The sequence below is a fragment of the Thalassophryne amazonica genome, chromosome 12, assembly GCF_902500255.1.
Source record: "Thalassophryne amazonica chromosome 12, fThaAma1.1, whole genome shotgun sequence".
In the NCBI taxonomy this organism is placed as follows: Eukaryota; Metazoa; Chordata; class Actinopteri; order Batrachoidiformes; family Batrachoididae; genus Thalassophryne; species Thalassophryne amazonica.
Window position 1 is genome coordinate 28,271,589 of NC_047114.1, and position 20,290 is coordinate 28,291,878.

A 20,290-nucleotide genomic window follows, 5' to 3' on the forward strand; every position below is an offset into this window, starting at 1 on the left:
CAGGATACACAGTTTAGCCACCTGTTGTTCGCCTTTTGATTTCACACTTTTCTTTTCTTTGCACAAACCTCCATCTCTGTTCTGCATCTTTATTAATAAAAACAAATTCAATGTAAAGAATGACAAAGGTAGTTAAGATGTTTGTTGGACACTTTGTGTTTTTTTTTAGCTTTACATACTTTCAACAAATGTATTAATTTCTTTATTTTGTTTCTTGTATCTATTGTGGATTGTACTTGTGGATCTCTTTATTTGTGGCGTATCGTTGGGTTTTCCTCCCCATTAGATTGCTTGCAGTGGTTTCCAGGAGGGCTTTGATGTGTATCTGGGCAATGCACTATTAGAGGGATTTTCCTGGGCTTGACAGCTCAGAGGATATGCAGTGGAATGGCGATGCCAGTGGGCTAAAAGAATGCTGGAAACAGGATTAGGATCATATTCTGGCAGACCCTGTCACCTCTTGAATAGGCTGAGGTTTCTAACGCTGGCACTTTTCATTCTTGCCATGGTTAAAACCTTTAAAAGAACCATGGAGAGGAGGGAGGAAAAAGCCACTGATTGAATGGTACACTGTGATTTTTGTATGGGAGTTTGCTCCAAGGGAGATGTAGCGTCAAAGCTGCAGATACTGCAAAGACCAAGGCTGTAAATTCCTTCACACTTTTCCCATCAAATTCATGGTATAACATTTACATTTGTAACACACTCTGGGAAAAGCAGAAATCTGAATAGCCTGACTTGAATTATAAAGGATAAACTACATTGTTTCATTGGTGATAGAAGGCTTTGTCCACCTGATTGTCTTTATTTTAGCATATTTACTATACTTTCCCAAATAGTCATGATAATTGAACTAAAGTAATAGAATTTTGAGGATTTGATCTCTGTACCATACTATGCTTGAGCTTCAGATCTTTGAGTGACAACGTTCTCCTATAGAATTTTCACATAGAGAGCAGAGTTTGTGGTTCTGTTAGTTATGGAGAGTCACAGTGTCACATCATCACACTATTACATGACTCATGTCTGTCTAAATGCTCTACAATCCCAATTCCAGTGAAGTTGGGACGTTGTGTGAAATGTAAATAAAAACAGAATACAATGATTTGCAAATCCTCTTCAAACTATATTCAATTGAATACACCACAAAGACAAGATATTTAATGTTTAAACTGATAAACTTTATTGTTTTTGTGCAAATATTTGCTCATTTTGAAATAGATGCTTGCAACATGTTTCAAAAAAGCTGGGACATTGGTATGTTTACCACTGTGTTACATCACCTTTCCTTCTAACAGCACTCAATAAGCATTTGGGAACATTACACTAGGAACATTAACGTTTGGTAACATTAACGCTAGTTAGACTAGGGTCACCACAGCCGATCCGAGGTGAATCTGCATGTTGATTTTGGCACAGGTTTTACACAACTTTACATTCTGTGAAAAATGGGCACGGATGGCCTTGAACCAGGAATTTTCTGCACTAAGGCTGCAGTAGTATCTCACTGGGCTGCGACATCGTGTGACCGCCATACCAGAGGAAATCTTTTTTTTTTGTTGGAGTGCTTCCAGAGAATCATGGTCACTCGCGGGAGGAGAAGACAGTCAGGTGCAGATATCCTCCAGATATATAGTAAATCTAAATTATTTTTGCTCAGATACATGGTAAATAGGAATCAGGTTTCCTTGTGAAATTGACGAGGTTTTACTAAATATTTTTTGGCAATATAACTCATCATTTAGCGAGCTATTACAAAATTTCACATATTTCAACTGTTACTTTTATTAACATGTACTTAATTTGTTGTTTAGGTTTAGTTAATATATTCAGTATTTTTTAATCAAAATTGTAGAATTTGAAATCTTCAATTATATTATGTGTCACTTTGTTGCCACAATTTTTAAGTAAACTCTCTCCTGCCACCACCTTACACTCTCTGATTTCTTTTAGCTTGCATCTCCTATAAAGAATGTAGTCCACCTGTGTGCACCTTCCTCCACTCTTATGTTACCCTCTGCTCCTCCCTTTTCTTAAAGTAGGTATTCACCACAGCCATTTCCATCCTTTTTGCAAAATCAACTACCATCTGTCCTTCCCCATTCCTATCCTTGATACCATATCTACCCATTACTTCCTCATCACCTCTGTTCCCTTCACCAACATGCCCATTGAAGTCTGCTCCTATCACCACTCTTTCATGCTTGGGAACACTCTCCACCACCTCATCTAACACACTCCATAAATCTTGTTCCTCCTTCATCTCACACATACCTGTGGGGCATATGCACTGATGATATTCATCATCACCCCTTCAATTTCCAACTTCACACTCATCACCCTGTCAGACACTTGCTTGACCTCCAACACACTTTTAACATACTCTTCCTTTAAAATGACCCAACACCATTTCTCTTCCTGTCCTCACCATGGTACAACAACTTGTACCCACCACCGATGCTCCTGCTCTTACTTCCCTTCCACTTGGTCTCTTGCACACACAATATGTCGACCTTTCTCCTCTCCATCATATCAGCCAGCTCTCTCTCTTTACCAGTCATACTACCAACATTCAAAGTCCCTACTCTCATTTCCACCCTTCTAGTTTCTTCTTCTCCCGCTGTTTGTGGAAATGTTCTCCTCCTCTTCTTCATCGTCTTCACCCAACAGTAGCCCAATTTCCACCGGCACCCTGTTGGGCAACAGCACTGGTGGCGGACGTTGTTAACCCGGGCCTCGACCGATCCGGTATGGAAATTCGATTCTTAGTCTGCATAGTTGGGTTGGCTTGGTTTACGCCAGATGCCCTTCCTGACGCAACCTTCCTCATTTATCTGGGCTTGGGACCAGCACTCAGAATGTATTGGCTGCACACCCCATGTGGCTGAGTTCCCTTCACTCTTGCTGTTATTCTTCACAATCACTCCTGCCACCTTTCTCCCTCTGCCTGACTCTCTTCTTCATCTCTCCACCACACACTCCATTACTTTGGATGGTTAACCCCAAGTATTTAAACTCATCTACTTTCACCACCTCTACTCCTTGTAACTACACTTTTCCACTGGGCTCCTTCTTATTCACACACATGTACTCAGTCCTTGCCTCCTACTGACTTCATTCTACGTTCTCCAGAGCATATCTCCACATTCCAGGCTAGACTCAACCCTGCTCTCTACTCTCACTACAGATCATAATGTCATCTGCAAACATCATAGTCCATGGAGACTCCTGTCTGATGTCAACCTGTCCATCTGTCATTGCAAACAAGCAAGGACTAAGAGCTGATGCTTGGTGTAAACCCACCTCCACCCTGAATGAATCTGTCACACTATCCTTGTACATTGTCCTGCAGTACCCTCACATACTTCTCTGCTACTCTAGACTTCCTCATACAGTACCACAACTCTTCTCTTGGTACCCTGTCATAAGCTTTCTCTAAATCCACAACACACAATATAACGCTTTCTGGCCATCTCTCTACTTCTCCATCAGTACTTGCAGAGCAAACATTACATCTTTGGTGCTGGTTTCTTGGTACAAAACCATATTGCTGCTCACAGATCTTCACCTGGACCCATATTCACAAAGCAGCCTAAGGCTAGAAATAGCTCCAAGTGACGTTATTCTAAGAAAAATCTTTGAATTCTTCGAATTCTTAGACATTCTTAGAATTTTCCCTTGGTAAGATGAAAGTTGTCCGCAAAGTCCCTTAGGCCTTAAGAGAGCTCCTAAGGTGCACAAACTGGTAAGAGTAAGGAGGAGGACCTTGAACAAGCCGAAGAGTATCTTAAGCAGAGGAGATGGAGGAAAAGACAAAGAGGAAGCAGAGATATTCTCTGTATGTAGGATGACAGTGAGTCAGTAATACGCTACCGGGCTTGATCTATGTATTATTTTATGTTAATTTACTGTGTTAATGTATCTATAAATTGTTTAGGTTTTTGTTATCATATATACACTGTTAATATTATCATTATTTTATTATTATCATCATCGGTATTATTAATATTGTTAATATTTTTTATTATTACTTCTATTTTGTCATTTGATTTTAAATGCCCACAATTGAAATAAGTGTTTTCACTTTCTTGTGTCATGCATGTATTTTTAATGTAGTTACAATTATATTATGTACTCACAATGAAATGTACTAAAACTCACGCATGCATGCTTTTAATATATAGATATTCGGCATGTAAATGAGGTACGTTACAACATTTTCCAAGTTGTGTAACAATTCTTTTAATTTTGCTGAGTTTCATCATCATAACAAGTTATCCTCACAATTACCATCTTAGGGAATGGACGGGGCGTGGCTAGCTGCCAACAGCAGGCAGCTGTTGACATCTCTGGTCCTGGACATCACAGCCTGCAGAACACACCGTGTTTTGATGGACACACGTAGTGTGTGCTGCTGTCCTTGTGGAAATACATTAAAACATTTGTCGCTTTTGCGACGGGCTAGAGAGCCCGACACAACGTGTACATTGACAGGCTGTCCCAGCTGACCGTCAGTTCATCTGGACACGCAGCAGATGATCTGAAGGTCACGTCGGTCTGACAGGACACACGTGTCGGGCCGGACACTTGTGTAGGCCTGGCCCAACACGTGTCCTGTGAGCGGCGCACCGCAGGACTATATGACAAGCCAACAGTGTGACAAATACGGCACTTTCAGTCACGTATCGGAAGAAATACGCCGTAACAAAGCCATTTGGTCAGTTATCACTGCGCTTTTTTCTTAAAAAACAAAACGTTTATGTCATTGTTGATTTTAGTCATTTCACGCTCCTGTTATAAGACAGTGATTGTAGCGCAGTGGCAAAGTTTCCATCTGGTAATCAGAGCTTTTGTAAATTGCAGGTTTGAATCCAGTGAGTGGCATTTATTTTTTAATTAACCGCGGGGTTCTGTATGCGTCCCCTTTTATTTATTATTTATATCAACCCAATACGTTCCAGCTGCTCACACTGTTCAGGCACATGCACAATGGTTTGTGGTTCGCCATTTCATGTTTGGTTTTGCAGATTTTCTTCCAGGTTCTACGTCTTTTGTGTGTTATTTATAATGGGGCCCTTAATGCAATTCAGCTTATAGATTGGTGATTTTACTGTCCATTCACGACTAGGAGGATGGAGCACGTTTGTTTTTTATTTCTCCTCCAATTCCGTGACAACCAATCACAGATCTTAGAGGACTATGTCATACCTAGCAACGGGGTTAATCCCGCCTCCTTACTAAGACAGGAGTTTCTGTTCCCTTCCTTGCTCAGAGTTGCTCTCAGACAGATGCCGGCTCACTCTTAGGCTAAGATTTTTTGCCAGGAAATTTTAGGCTAAGTTAGGGGCTCTTTGAGAGAGCTTTGAGTTGCTGGAATACGGCACGTTTCTAAGCCAACTTCTACCACTCTTTCCCATAACATCATGTTGGTGGCTGATCAGCTTAATGCCTCTGTAGGTTACTGCAGCTCTTGGTCTTCAAAATAGGAACCAGCCCACTTTGTCTCCACTCCTCAGGCATGCTCTTCTTTCCAAGATTTTATAACCCTCTGGGGTCTGAGGGCATTTTTTGGACAGTTCACTTGCCTGGCATAAATGTTTTATTATTACTGTTAACAGCTCTCCCTGCTGTCTCTTTTTCAGGACAACCTGTGCTTCAGAATATATATGTTTTGTTGTGTTTTATAAGTGTAAGAAAGATTTACAATCAGTATTAAGAAAGGAAAAACTAAAGCAAAAAATAATTTCACACACATTTATTCAAAACACACAGCAACTATATAAACACCTGTTTTGACACTTTATAAGGCAATTTGAGGTCTTGTGTGAAAGACTGTACAACAAAAAGGTTCAAACAATAAACACAAATGCACATTTTGAACAATATATACAAAATGGTCTATGCATTTTGTTATTTTGATATGGTAAACAGTGCTTTATGCCGAGGAAAGCAACAGAGTTATCCAGTAACATTCACATGCAAACTAGTGGAGCAATCCTGATAGTTACACACTCTTGTTTGAGCATGTGAGATTGTCATCAGAGGCTCTCCGTCTGCTCCATCTGCTTTCACTTTTGCTGTGCGTAATGGCGCAGGGCGCATTGGAATAGTATGTACTCATTGGAGCACCCAGGGGGCTATTCAACTAGTAACATATCACTGCTGAAAACGATCTCTGAGGTAAATAAATGGAAATGGTAAATGGACTGCATTTATATAATGCTTTTCCATCTGCAGCAGATGCTCAAAGCACTTTACAATTATGCCTCACATTCACCCCGATGTCAGGGTGCTGCCATACAAGGCACTCACTACACACCGGGAGCAATAGGGGGACTAAAGGCTTTGCCCCAAGTGCCCTTAGTGATTTCCAGTCAGGCGAGGATTGAACCATGATCTTCTGGACTCAAGCCCAACACCTTAACCACTAGACCATCACCTCCCATGCCTGATTCTGTTTTGTCTCTGTTTAAGGTGCAGCTCCATCCAGAGATGGGTGTGGTAAACTCTGCCCTACGATTGGATTTTGGAAAACCATGTGACGGTGAACCAATTCCAATTGGACACTCACATTGCGCATCATCACACAGCTTCTATGAGGAGTACAAAGATGTCCGATGGCTGGCTTGAAAGTCCGTGGAGTTAACTTTTCAGCAAAAAAAAAAAGAGTAAGTTTCTATCTCATATCATTAAAAAGTTATTTATAATTTAGTAAAGCTTGGTCTTAGCCGTCGTATACGGCGGCGGCGGCGGCCCCAGAGGGTTAAACAATCTGTTTAGAAACTCCACTGCCATCTCTCCTAAACGTTTCCATGCCTCCAATTGAATGTCATCTGGACCAACCACCTTTCCACTCTTCATCCTCTTCATAGCTGCCCTCACTTCATCCTTACTAATCTCTGGCACTTCCTGATTCACTCTCTCTACATTTCTGTCTCTCATTTTCTTCATTCATCAGCTCCTCAAAACATTCCCTCCACCTTCTCAACACACTCTCCTCAGTTGTCAGTACTTTACCATCTGTATCCTTTATTGCTCTAACTTGCTGCACATCCTTTCCAGCTCGGCCCCTTTGCTGGCCAAATGGTGCAAGTCTTTTTCTCCGTCCTCACTGTTCAACTTCTTGTACATCTCACTATATACCTTTTTCTTGGCTTTTGCCACTTCTCCTTTTGCCTTACACCACACATCCCTGTCCCACTGTCTACTTTCTTCATCTCTCCAAATATCCCAATTCTTTTTTTGCCAACCTCTTTCTCCTCATACTTTCCTGAACATCATTCCACCACCAAGTCTCCTTGTCTTCCTTCCATTGTCCAGATGTCACACCTAGGACCCTCCTAGCTGTCTCCCTCACTACATCTGCAGTACATTTCCAGTTGTCCAAAAGTTCTTTCCCTTCATCCGCTGCCTGTCTCACCTGCTCACTGAATTTCACACATCAGTTTTCCTACTTCAGCTTCCACCATCTGATCCTTTGTTGAGCTCTGACTCTCTTCCTCTTCTTCACCCCAAAAATCATTCTACAAACCACCATCCTATGCTGTCTAGTTCGACTCTCCCCTGCCACCACCTTACAGTGTCCAATTTCTTTTAGCTTGCATCTCCTACAAAGAATGTAGTCCACCTATGTGCACCTTCCTCTTATGTGTCACCCTGTGCTCCTACCTTTTCATAAAATAGGTATTCACCACAGCCATTTTCATCCTTTTTACAAAATCAATTATCATCTGCCCATCTACATTCCTGTCCTTGATACCATATATTACTTCCTCGTCACCTCTCTCCCTTCACCAACATGCCCATTGAAGTCTGCTCCAGTCACCACTCTTTCAAACTTGGGCACACTCTTCCTCATCTAACTCACTCCAAAAAATAATCTTTCTCCTTCATCTCACTATCTACCTGTGGGGCATATGCACTGATGATATTCATCATTACCCCTTCAATTTCCAACTTCACACTCATCACCCTATGAAACACTCGCTTAACCTCCAACATACTCTTAACATACTCTTCCTTTAAAATGACCGCAACACCATTTCTCTTCCTATCCATACCATGATAAAACAACCTGAACCCACCGCCTGTGCTCCTGGCCTTACTTCCCTTCCACTTGATCTCTTGCACACAAATATGTCTACCATTATCCTTGGGTTTTGTTGAATTATATCAAATCAACATGTTCCACAAGAATTTTTTCAAAAGCTTATTTAACCTCAATAAAATCAATTGTGTAGTTTATGGGGAACTGAGTAGATATAGTCTTGATGATCTTGTGGAGAGGAGAATGATATTTTTTAGAAAGAAAATAAACTATCTAGTATTATATTCCGTCTACTCAAAGAAATGTATGATCAGGGTGTGTTCATGTCCAAAGGGATGATTAAAATTAAAAGAGTGACTGATGAGTGTTAATACTCAAATTTATGGTTTGACTTAAAAATATTAATTTTAACTGGTTTAAAGAGTATTGAACTAAGGATAAATGGCATGTATATTCAGAACTGGAATGATAGTGCTTAGAATAATGTCTTGTGTTTAACTTACTGTTTATTTAAAACATCATGTTATTGAAAATTAGTTGTTATCAGAGCTGAATGATGTAGATAAATTTACCCTTGCTAAATTCAGAAGCGGTAACCATAATCTACCAATTAATGCAAATCGGTGTTCTAGTGTTTGGAAAAAAATGTCATTGTGAGGTCTGTAATCTTCATGAAATTGGTGATGAATTCCATTACTTAACTCAGAATGTGAAAAATACTTAAATTATACAGACATAAATTACAGACAATTCACAAAACAAATATACAGGAAATGCTGTTGGTGCACAAGACAGAAGGGTTTCCAACATAAATAATGATTTTCCAGTCAGGCGGGGATTTGAACCCATGATCTTTTGGACTCAAGCCCAACACCTTAACCACTAGACCATCACCTCCCATGCCTAATTCTGTTTTGTCTCTATTTAAGGTGCAGCTCCATCCAGAGATGGGTGTGGTCAGGAAGTGCCAGAGATAATGGGATATAGGGATACAAAGTAGTCCTGCACCCTGAGAATGCAAAGCCTGGGCCGGTACGTAAGGTTTAATTAGGTCAGCTAGGTAGGGAGGTGCCAGTCTGTGAAGGGATGCCAAAATGGGTGTAATGTGGTCGAACTTTCTGCTTTGTGTCAAAAGTCTGGCTGCAGCATTTTGAACCAGTTGGAGAGCCCTAATGCTGGACTGCGGTAAACCAGAAAATAGAACATTGCAGTCGTCCAATCTAGAAGACCTAAACAAATGGATCAGGGTCTCAGCATCAGCCATAGACAGGATGGGATGAATCTTCGCTATATTTCGCTGATGGAAGAAAGCAGTCCTTGTAATATTTCTAATGTGGAGGACAAAGGACATTGTAGTGTTGTGTGGGTCGCTGAAGAGGAGGTACTGCTCTGGTGGTACACCACCAGAGGGTGTCCTGCCTGAATGGCGGGCTTCAGGCACGAGAGGGCACAGCCACCTCACGGGAGCAGCCGGGAGTGACAGCTGTCACTCATCAACGTCTCATCACCACCTTCCATAAAAGCCAGGCAGCAACTCCACCTCCCTGCTGAGATATCAGTCTACTCATCAGGTAAACTGCTCAGCCGTTTTGTGCCATACGTACGTAGTTTTGCTTCTGAACCTTTTGCAGTCGTTACCTTTGTATACTTGCAGCTGGTAGCTGAGTTTGTGGTTAGTGGAGGAGTTGACATACTTCACTCCTCACTCCAGACTTTGATAAGTATTACATAAGGCACTGCACGAACTGTGTTCCTATGTTGGAGGTGGAGGTTTTCCCTCAGGAAGGAACTGAACTGTTTGCTGAACTGTTTGCTGGGTGTGCACACACCCACCGTAACCTGTTTGTGCTTCCTGCCAGCAGTACCAGATTAGACAGCCGGAGACGGATGCCATCTGGGGCTCGGGACTTGGCGGCTCCGGTGTGCTCCGGATTCATTGGTAGTGGAAATCGTGTGGGACCCGGCTCTTCTCTGGACAGACGTCTTCTATCCTCGAGCCTGCCCACACGTCACCTTCGTATTATTGACTTTGTTCTAAATCTGCATTTGTCTGTTTTCCGTTGTGCACATTCCACAACATTAAATTGTTATATTTTTGGCTTATCCATTGTCCGTTCATTTACGCCCCCTGTTGTGGGTCCGTGTCACAACACTTTCCCAACAATGTAGGATCAAAAATTACCCCAAGGCTCCTCACTTTGTCAGTGTGATGTATGACACATGAACCTTTGGCTAAGCGTTAACTGGTCAAATTGATGTCTTACTGGACCAAGAACCATCATTTCAGTCTTATCAGAGTTTAAAAGTAGGACGTTTCTAGACATCCAACTTCTCACTGATGCTACGCAATCTAAGGATTTTATGTGGATGAGATTACCAGCAGTTATCAGCATGTATAACTGCATATCATCAGCATAGCAGTGAAAGGTAATCCCAAAACGCCATGATATGTGCCCAAGGGGTGCTATATAAAGGGAGGAAAAACAGGGGGCCTAAGATGGACCCCTGTGGAACCCCAAATTTCATGTCACTAAGGTTAGAGGTAGTGTTACTGTACAAAACACAGTGAGAATGACTGGTAAAGTATGACGTCAACCATGCAAGAGCACTCCCAGTAATCCCAAAATGATTTTGATCCACTGTATCAAATGCAACACTGAGATCCAACAGCACAAGAACCGTAGTGGTGTCCAAATCCATTGCAAGCAAAGGATCATTCATCACTTTAGTGAGAGCTGTCTCTGTGGAATGATATTTTCTAAAAGCAGACTGCAGTGGCTCAAAGAGATTATTCTCAGTAAGATAGTCCACGAGCTGCTGTGACACCACTTTTTCCAGAATTTTAGAGCAAAATGACAGATTTGATATTGGTCGATAGATTTTCAATACACTAGGGTCAAGATTAGGTTTCTTAAGTAATGGTTTAATCATTGCAGATTTGAAACATTTAGGAACAGATCCAGAAGTTAAAGAAAGATTCAAAATTTCCAGCACAGTCGGCCCAAGGGTGGAACACAGGTCCTTAAACAGTTTTGTTGGTATAAGATCAAATAAACAGGTTGTACTTTTGTTGATGTTACAAGTTTCATCAGCATGCCTAGAGAGATACTCTCTAATTCTGTAAATCTAGGTAATACCTCAGTAATGGCGCCCACCTCAATAGTAGGGTGTAGTGGCTGGGTTAAGGCATGCTGGGATATGTATAATCTAACAATTATTACAATACTGGACAAAACTGCATGGGAAATGTAATTGATGCTGTAATAATTGGTAACTTATTGGGCAAAACTGTACCAGAAATGTAGGGACTCTTACAATATGGGGCAAAATTGCATTGGAATTTTGTCCCATATTGTAATAATTTTTTGATAATTATTGTAATAATTATCACCAGTATTGTGATGATTATTACAATAGAGGCAAAATTTCATGAAAAAATCACTATTGCAATAATTGTTTCAAGATCAGGTAAAATTGCATGGGAAACTGAAGCACTACTGAAAAATGATTACAACTAGGTAATTGCGCCAGTGGACGGAAACACAGTAATAGGTACAGCAATCTGACATTGGCCCCAGTGAGTTTGACCTTTACCAAAATGACCTTTGCCTGACTTTGCCAGGACATTTTTGGAATCCACCTAAGTGTGTGCCACCTTTGGTCCAAATCAAGTTGAAAATCAAATTCTTTGACCTTTTCCAAAACAAAACAGTTCTGGGGCCAACCTTCATTGACCTATCAAGTTTGGTACAAATAGGCAAAAGGACCAGGGAGGAGGAGGCAGACAGGACCTTGACCCCAAGGATTGAGCTTTGGTTAAAATTGACCTGTCCGGGCAATTCTGGAACCCACCCTCATATATGTGCCAAGTTGAATGCAATTCAGAGTGAAAAACTTAAACTTTACCCCAATGACTTCGACCTTAATGATTGACCTTTAGTAAATTTGATCTCCCATGGGCCATTCCACAACCCACTTACAGAATGTGTGGCAAGTTTGGTGAACATCTGAGTGATTTTTTATTATTAGTATTATTTTGTCTTTGGACCCCAATGACCTTGACCTTTGACAAAACAAACCCCTTAAGGGCAATTCTGAAGCCAAACAACATACCCACAGCAAGTTTGTTGAAAACTGGCCCAAGCACCTCGGGGCAATAGTGGAACAAACAAACACTTTTCATATTTTACTATGATTTCATAGTTGGGGTTTTACATAATTATTGTATGGCCTTGCCTTACAATATAAAGCGCCTTGGGGCAACTGTTTGTTGTGATTTGGCGCTATATAAAAAAATTGATTGATTGATTGATTGATTGATTTCACTGTAGTAGGTTATCAGGTGAAATTGTATGAGAAACGGGTGGCCAGCGTCAATGCCGACCTGTCAGGAGATTTCACACCAGCTGAGCTCAGGGACGCTATGACCAAACTCAAACAAGGCAAGGCACCAGGCCCCAACAACATACATCCAGAGTTTGTGACCCACCAGAGCGAAATAACATCTGCCTGGCTGTGCTCATTCTTCTCTACATGCCTCCAGAGGTCCAAGCTCCCAAGGACGTGGCGACAGGCTGCTGTCATAGCCCTCCTGAAACCCAACAAACCTGTGTATGACCCCAAGGCCTATAGAACCATCTCCCTGCTGTGTGTCCCTTTTAAGATCCTGGAGAGAATGATACACAGCCAAATTGAACCAGCAGCTGACTCACAGCTACCAAGGAAACGACATCCAGAAGGTATGGGTACGCAGATGATCTAGCCATCATGCTACACCAACTATTGTGGAAGGCGGTCGAAGAGGGCTTCAACCAGGATATGGATGTCCTGACTGCCTACCTTCGTAGGTGGCGCCTGCAGCTCAGTGCTGGGAAGACTGTGTCGGCAGCATTCCACCTCTGCAACAGAGAAGCAACAAGGAAACTGGAGATCTCCATGGACAACAAACCCCTGGAGTTCCAGCAGGCCCCAAAGTACCTGGGTGTATGCTTGGAGAGGACACTGTCCTACAAGCAACATCTGGAGGAAGTGAGTGCCAAAGTAACAGCAAGGGTCTCACTCATCTGTCACCTTGCTGGCACAACCTGGGGGGCCTCTGCCAAGGTACTACGTATCTCCCACAAGTTCTTGTATTCTCTGTAGCTGAGTACTGTGCTCCATCCTGGAACAGAAGCCCACATGTTAAGAAGGTCAATACGGCCATTAACAATGCCCTCCGGATCATAACTGGCTGCTTGAAACCACCCCCATGTTCTACCTGCCAGTCCTAGCAGGAATAGTGCCAGCCGGCCTATGGCGAGAGGCTGCTACCCTCACCAGCAATGGACCCTCCTGAACCGCCTACGCACAGGGGTCGGCTGCTTCAAAGAGTCCATGAAAAAGTGGGGACTAACAGACAGCGCAGCGTGTGAGTGCAGGGAGGCTGAGCAGACTGCCAACCACATTATCACCGCCTGTCTCCTGCACAGACCACCTTCAGAGGGAGGCCTTTTCCGAGTGGGACCTGAGAAGAGGGCGTGGCTACACGACAATGCTGGACATATGATGACGATACACGAAAGAAGAAGTATGAGAAACTGAACCACTAGTGTAATAAATATTAGTAATGTAATTAATGCCTCGTTCCATGAACACAAGAGTTTGTCTACAGGTTCTTTGTCAGATAATCACCTTCCTAACAATCATTATCTTTAATTCGGGTTTTGCTGTCCCGTTCTGTTATATATTAAATCTTATATTTCCCCCTAGTGGCCATCATGTTTCTCTTGTGGATGGTGTCATAACCCAAGTCATCAACTGACACTCATGTAAGGGGCTGTCGGCTGTGCCCCCCCCCCCCCCCCCCCCGCCCCTTCCACGTCATGACGTGCGGAATATTGCATACGAAAAAGAAAGTTGCTTTTGGGTTTGAAATGGTGTGTGAATGCTCATAACAAAGTAATCAGTTCATCCTCATTATGTTTCTTTTTTTAATTTGGTTAATTCAAAGATTATAGCCTTTATTGTTTTAAAAAATTTTCTCTGCACAAACTGGCTGAAAAGGACTAATTCACTCACTGAACTACATTTTTTGCTGTTCGATCCCTACACTGTTTCAAAGACAAGGAAAAAAAAAAATCTTCTGAGACAATTCATATACAATATGGACATGCAAAAACATCAGAAGTGCAGAAGACTCTTTCTTGGCACATATTTATTAATGTAAAAAAAAGATCTTTAAAACAAATAAACAAAAACCTAGCTCAGTCTGTCTCACATGCACAGGCCATCACGTGCTTAAATAGAGGATGGGATCCCTGTGAGCCTGTAAATATGTGCTTATGGTGTTACTGGTCAATCATTTGCCCTGAGTGTTGAAGATGCGAACATCTGACATCAAGACCTCAACACACTTGACCCTGCAGCAGTACATTCTACCAATCTCCATTCAACCCTGAGGCGTGGATGCGCACCGTGTGCATGTGTTTGGGGGATGGTTGTTAAGAAACCGGAGACTATTTGGAACAAGATGACTGTGTTATGTTCTCTGGTCCAAAGCCTCATGGGAGGAAATCCTGCCGTGTACCTGTACAGATGCCTCGGCTGGATAACAAGGACATTTGTGTGCTGCATATCCACACCTCCATCCTATCAGTCCAATCAGCGCGCCCTTGGCTGAGGACATGCGTATTGTGGTGTAATAAAACACATCAAGGTTAGGGTGAAGTGTTACACTCACATAAACTCTGCTAATCTGGTCAAATCATTATCCCCTACTATCCGATTTTTGGAGAGCGCTCATCAATACCTGCAGAAATTGCTCAGTGCGGCTCCTTAGGCACATTTTATTTACACGCTGTATGAGGGAAATATATTTTCACAGCCAATTCAGTTAACAGCGGAGCAATGTCACATCACCACGTAGGCCGAGTGTGGGAAGAGCAAGGGCACGTGTCGGAGGAGGCAGCGTGTGTGCATGTGTGCGTGTAGGAGGTGGGCTGGGAGAGGTCTGTGCGGTTTGACAAACCATGCTGTTAAAGATATAATAGCAGCATAATCACAGCCCCAGGCCGTCATTCTTTAGGATAATGGCCTTCTTATTCATTGGGGATAGCTTATGTCTCCTTGCAGCTCTTTAGTTTGCGGAGCTGCTTGTTCTCATTCTTTTTTCTGCTTGCTGTCTTCTATGTTTTTGTCATCATCTTAATTGGAATTCTTTCCCAACTGTATGTTGCCTTCATATTGACTATCGTTTTCTGCAAAGCACGTCTGATGTCATTACTGCTGATAGTGATGGTGATTTTAAGCTCTACGGTGTATCTGGAAAGTATTTACAGAGCTTCACTTTTTCCACATTTTGTTATGTTACAGTCTTATTCCAAAATGGAGTACACTCATTTTTTCACCTCAAAATTGTACTCACAACACCCCATAATGACAACATGAAAAAGTTTTTTTTAAATTTTGAAATCTATTTTGGAATAAGACTGTAAGATAACAAAATGTGGAAAACGTGAATACTTTCTGGATGCACTGTATCTTACATAATGTAACACTGGTTGAGAAATGTGATTTTAAACTGCCATGTTCCTAAATGAAAAGCAAAATGGAACAAGCATGTAACTTTAAAACCAAACATGAGATAAAAGCAGCACCTGCTCCAAATTTCCATCATGCATGGGATGATAAGATCATTCCCAGCAGCATCCTCAGAAATGCCAGCAGGTGGTTGGCGGATACATAATATTGAATAAACAAAATAAATCCTTTTGATTGGTGGATCAATGTTATTCTACGTTTAACCATTTTGTCCTCATTGTATGTATTTAGTTAGATGAGTTTCAAGGTGATAGCATTTATTGTTTTTGGTTGTCAGTTGGAAGGTAGGCTCATTCTTTTATTTTAAGAAGTCTACCTTACATCTCTCTCCTCTCTTCTTCTCTCTCTCTTCTCTCTCTCTCTCTCTCTCTCTCTCCTCTCTCTCTCTTCTCCTCTCTCTGTCTCTCTCTCTATCCCTCTCTCTCTATATATATATATATAACCGAATCCAACTCCTTCTGGCCATCTCTATACTTCTCCATCAGCACTGCTGGAGCAAACGTATCTGCGGTACTATTATTTTCTAAGCCTAGGTTCTACTACTTCATACTGTGGCTGAACAACTTTATGCCTCTGCAGTTATTGCAGCTCTGCACATACCCATGTTTGTAAAAACTGCAACCACCACACTTCTCCACTCCTCAGACATCCTGTCACTTTCTAAGATTTTAATAAGTAGTAAGACCCTTTGGCTGATACCTTGTTTTCACTTGGGGTCGCCACAGCAGATCCAAGGTGGATGTGCATGTTGATTTGGCACAAGTTTTACACTGGATGCCCCTTTTTCCACATCATCCAACCTTCTCTCAGTCACATTTACTTCACCTCCTCAAAATACGTCCTCCACTTTGTCAACACTCTCCTCGCTTGTCAGCTCATTTCCATCTGTATCCTTTGTCATCCTAACCTGCTGCACATCCCTTCCAGCTCTTTCCCTCAGTCTGGTCAATCGCTACTAGTCCTTTTCTCCATCTTTAGTGTTGATTTTCACGTACAGCTCTCGACATTCCTTTTTCTCTTACCTTAAGCCACATCTCCTTGTACTCCTATTTTTTTTTTATCTCTGACTGTGCCCATTCTTTTTTGACAACTTCTTTATCCTTGTACTTCCCTGAACATCTTCATTCCACCACCAAGTCTCTTTGTCTTCTTGCCTCCTGTCCAGATGTCACACCCTGTACCTTCCTCGTTGTGTCCCTCACCACATATGCAGTTACTGTTTAGTCGTCCATCATCATTTCTTCTCCATCCAGTGCCTGTGTCACATCCACTCTGAATTTCACACAGTAGTCTTCCTCCTTTATCTTCTACTGCCTGCCCTTTCACATTCCTCTACTTGGCACCATATCTACCCATCACCTCCTCATCATCTCTGTTCCCTTCACCAACATGCCCATTGAAGTCTCCTCCAGTCACCACTGTTTCCTCCTTGGGTACACTCTCTTCTCCCTCATCAGACTCACTCCATAAATCTTTTTTTTTCTGCTCCATCTCACATCCTACTTGTGCAGCATATACTCTGTTGACGTTCATCATCATCCCTTCAATTTTCAACTTAATCCTTCTGAATTACTCCCACACTGCTTCTCCTCCCACTCACCCCGCTATAGAGCAGTTTGAATCCTCCTTTGATTCACCTCCTCTTATCTCTTCCACTTGGTCTCTTGTACACACAATATGTCTACCATTCTCCTCTCCATCATACCACCAACTCTCTTTTTTTTTTACCACCCAAACTGCCAGTATTGAAAGTCCTGACTCTCTCTTCCACACCTCAAATTTTTCTCTTTTGTTGCTACCTCCAGACACGCTCTCCACCTTTTCTTCTTCACCCAACAGAAGCCTAATTTCCGCTGGCAGACTGCTGGACAACAGCACCATTGGTGGTCATTATTAAATTTTTCAATTTATTTTTCTTTATTTTCTACTTGTCTGCTTAATACCACTGCACTTTGAGCCTGGCATACTCTGGTTTAGACATGATGATGATGATAGGTGACTCTTGATTGGTTGACATTATGTTTAGACTACAAAATGACCGTCACTATTGAACTGGATAAATCAACACATTTGTTTCCAGGTTTGCACATCTAAATAGCAAATAGAACTGGGACATGCCCCAAAAGCGTTTGTGCCTCTCGTGCAGCACTGCTTGTATGATTTAAAGCTACTACAGGGCATGCCTTTTTAACATGCTAAATAAAATGTAAACCCTGTTTGTACAGAGCAGGAATCAAAGCAGCATGTCCAGGGGGACAGATCCTTTACTGCACTTGCACGGTGTCCAAAATCCAGAACCAGACTGTGGTACAACGAGCTGTGCACTTGGCTCAAGAGCACGACAACATCCATGTTCAGGTCAGTGGGACAAACCTCTGTCAGGGTGCAGATTTAACAAAGTGATACAATCAGTGGATCATTCCTTTTTCAACATGAAACTAAAAATGGAAAAAAAAATAAATAAATCAATATTCATTTCTTTAACAAAAATGAAAAAAACTGATAATGACTTGTTTTCCATTTTTTGATTTTATTTATTTATTGCTCAAATCAAAAATAATAATTAAAAAGGATAACAACTGCTCATATCCTGTTTTTTTGTTTGTTTGTTTTTTGACCCAACTGTGTGACCCGGAAATGGCAGTACCAGCAGGAGGCGCAATTTTTTTTTCTCTCCAGGACTACCCATGTCAGTTAACATAAATGAGTGTGTCTGTGCACCTCCTGCTCCTCATTGACATCACAAATATTGACAAAATGAGTGCGTGTTTTTTCTGGGTTTTCATTTTTGGTTTCATCTTGAAAAATGAATGGTACACAGATTTGATACATTTAAAATGATTTATTTTTCTATTTTTTTAATCTTGCTGCTGTTATTGACTTCTATTTATTTTTTTAATTGTTGGTTTGCCTGATTTATGGATTACTGGACAGGGTAAACTGCAAAAGAATTGCCCTTTTTGGCATCAGTACAGTTGTCTGAATCTGAAACGTAGTTGTGTCCTTGGAAATAAGAAAAAGACTTTAAGTTCACATGAAATATTGGGAATCTGAGTTGAGCTTGACAAATAAGTAATTTGACCTTTCTGTTCTACATGTTTTCTAATTGAACTCACCTCCAGGTTGTGAGCCTGCGACGCCTCACGCACATGTTTAAGAAAACTTTTCACTTTGCTCCTGATGTCCACCTGGGTGAGCTGGTCTTCCCACACCTAGCTGCTAACTTTGGACCCATCTACATGTGCAAACTGCAGAGACTAACTTAGACTTTGGACCGTGAGTCAGTTCCAGCCCAAAGCTGTGGGAGATGTGTGAACACTTAATGTTGGTACTCTTCACTTTCTGTCTGCATGTCAGCAGATGTCATATTGGAACTGGTGAAGAACTTCATTGATGCTCACTGGTGAAACATTGGACTGCAGTCTGAAGGGCCGCACTGGTCATTTTGGCGTTAAATATATATGTACACGTTATATCGTGGAATAAGTTTTCAAAAAACAATAAATTGTAAATTTGTTACAAGCAAAGTGTCTTATATTTCCTGGGTGCATTTGGCTTCACTTCCATGTGCTCAACCATTAAAATCAAGTTTAAAATATTTTAAATATTTTGGGGAAAGGTATTATTATTGTCATATGATGCAGTAATGAGCATCCCTTTGTGTATAAAGTGTATGCACATTGTGAACCCGCCTATGTGAGGCGTATCTGAATACTGCACCATGTAAACAACAAATTACAGAACTTTGTGCTTAACTTTAGACCAGGTTGTTACTGAAAAATGGTCAAAGTACTTGTAATAATGTTTTTTGCTACAAAAGCGAAAAGGCGTAGGCAGCAGTGTCAACATGGTATATGCAACCATTAACATTTATTTATATTCTAGAGCTCTTGTTGAAACTCTGTTGTACCTGCATCAATGTAAACGTCCACCAGATGGAGATATTGCTCACTTTAAAGAACCTTGATTATAGGCTGCTGTGGGACACCCCCAACAATGACCAGCCTGTTGCTTATAGTAATAGAGCTATAGTAGGCTTGTTGTTTTGATGAACTTAGACATATTTATTTGCACTGCATGCGGCCTTTTGCGTTTTAGCTTTGGTGAAAACACGAGTTGGGTCTCAGGATTTTTAAAAATTATTAAACATATTGTGTGTATAATTTTTTAATGTTCTCTTTCAGTCTTCTCCGTTCGGGAGTGCAGATAATGGACTTTTTCTGTAGGCCTAGGATTGAATATTCATCACCACGCAAAATTATTTTTGTCATGTCTACGTAAGTCCTATTTTGGTTTAGTCTAGATACTGTATATAATTTTTATGTTTGGCATTAGCCTTTTGGTTCTGCAATGCAATGGAAAATTGTGATCCATTTACAGTAAATATACAAAATAATGCCCTTCAGACTGATTTGAGTAGGAAAATATAAATAATCATGAATCTAGATTAAATATGACATAGGCCCTGCTTGGAGCCCCCCACAAAGGGGGGAAAAATTAATAATTACAGTCTCAGCCCTATTGGAAACAAAAGTCCTTAATCTGCATTTCCAAATCCAGAAGATTGAAAGAAAAATACAAAAACTGATTAATGTTCTTTTTGGAGTATAAAGGGTAAAACATGAGTCACACCTTTTTTACTGCATTATCAGCTCTTTAACTTGA

At 41.3% G+C, this 20,290-nt stretch overlaps 1 long non-coding RNA gene across 1 annotated transcript; it reads left to right on the top strand.

Moving 5' to 3' along the window:
* The first annotated feature begins 17,589 nt into the window (after nt 1-17,589).
* On the top strand, nt 17,590-19,157 carry LOC117521859. Its single transcript, XR_004564083.1, has 2 exons — nt 17,590-17,983; nt 18,748-19,157. It is a non-coding gene; the product is annotated as an uncharacterized LOC117521859 (long non-coding RNA).
* Nucleotides 19,158-20,290: the final 1,133 nt, after the last annotated feature.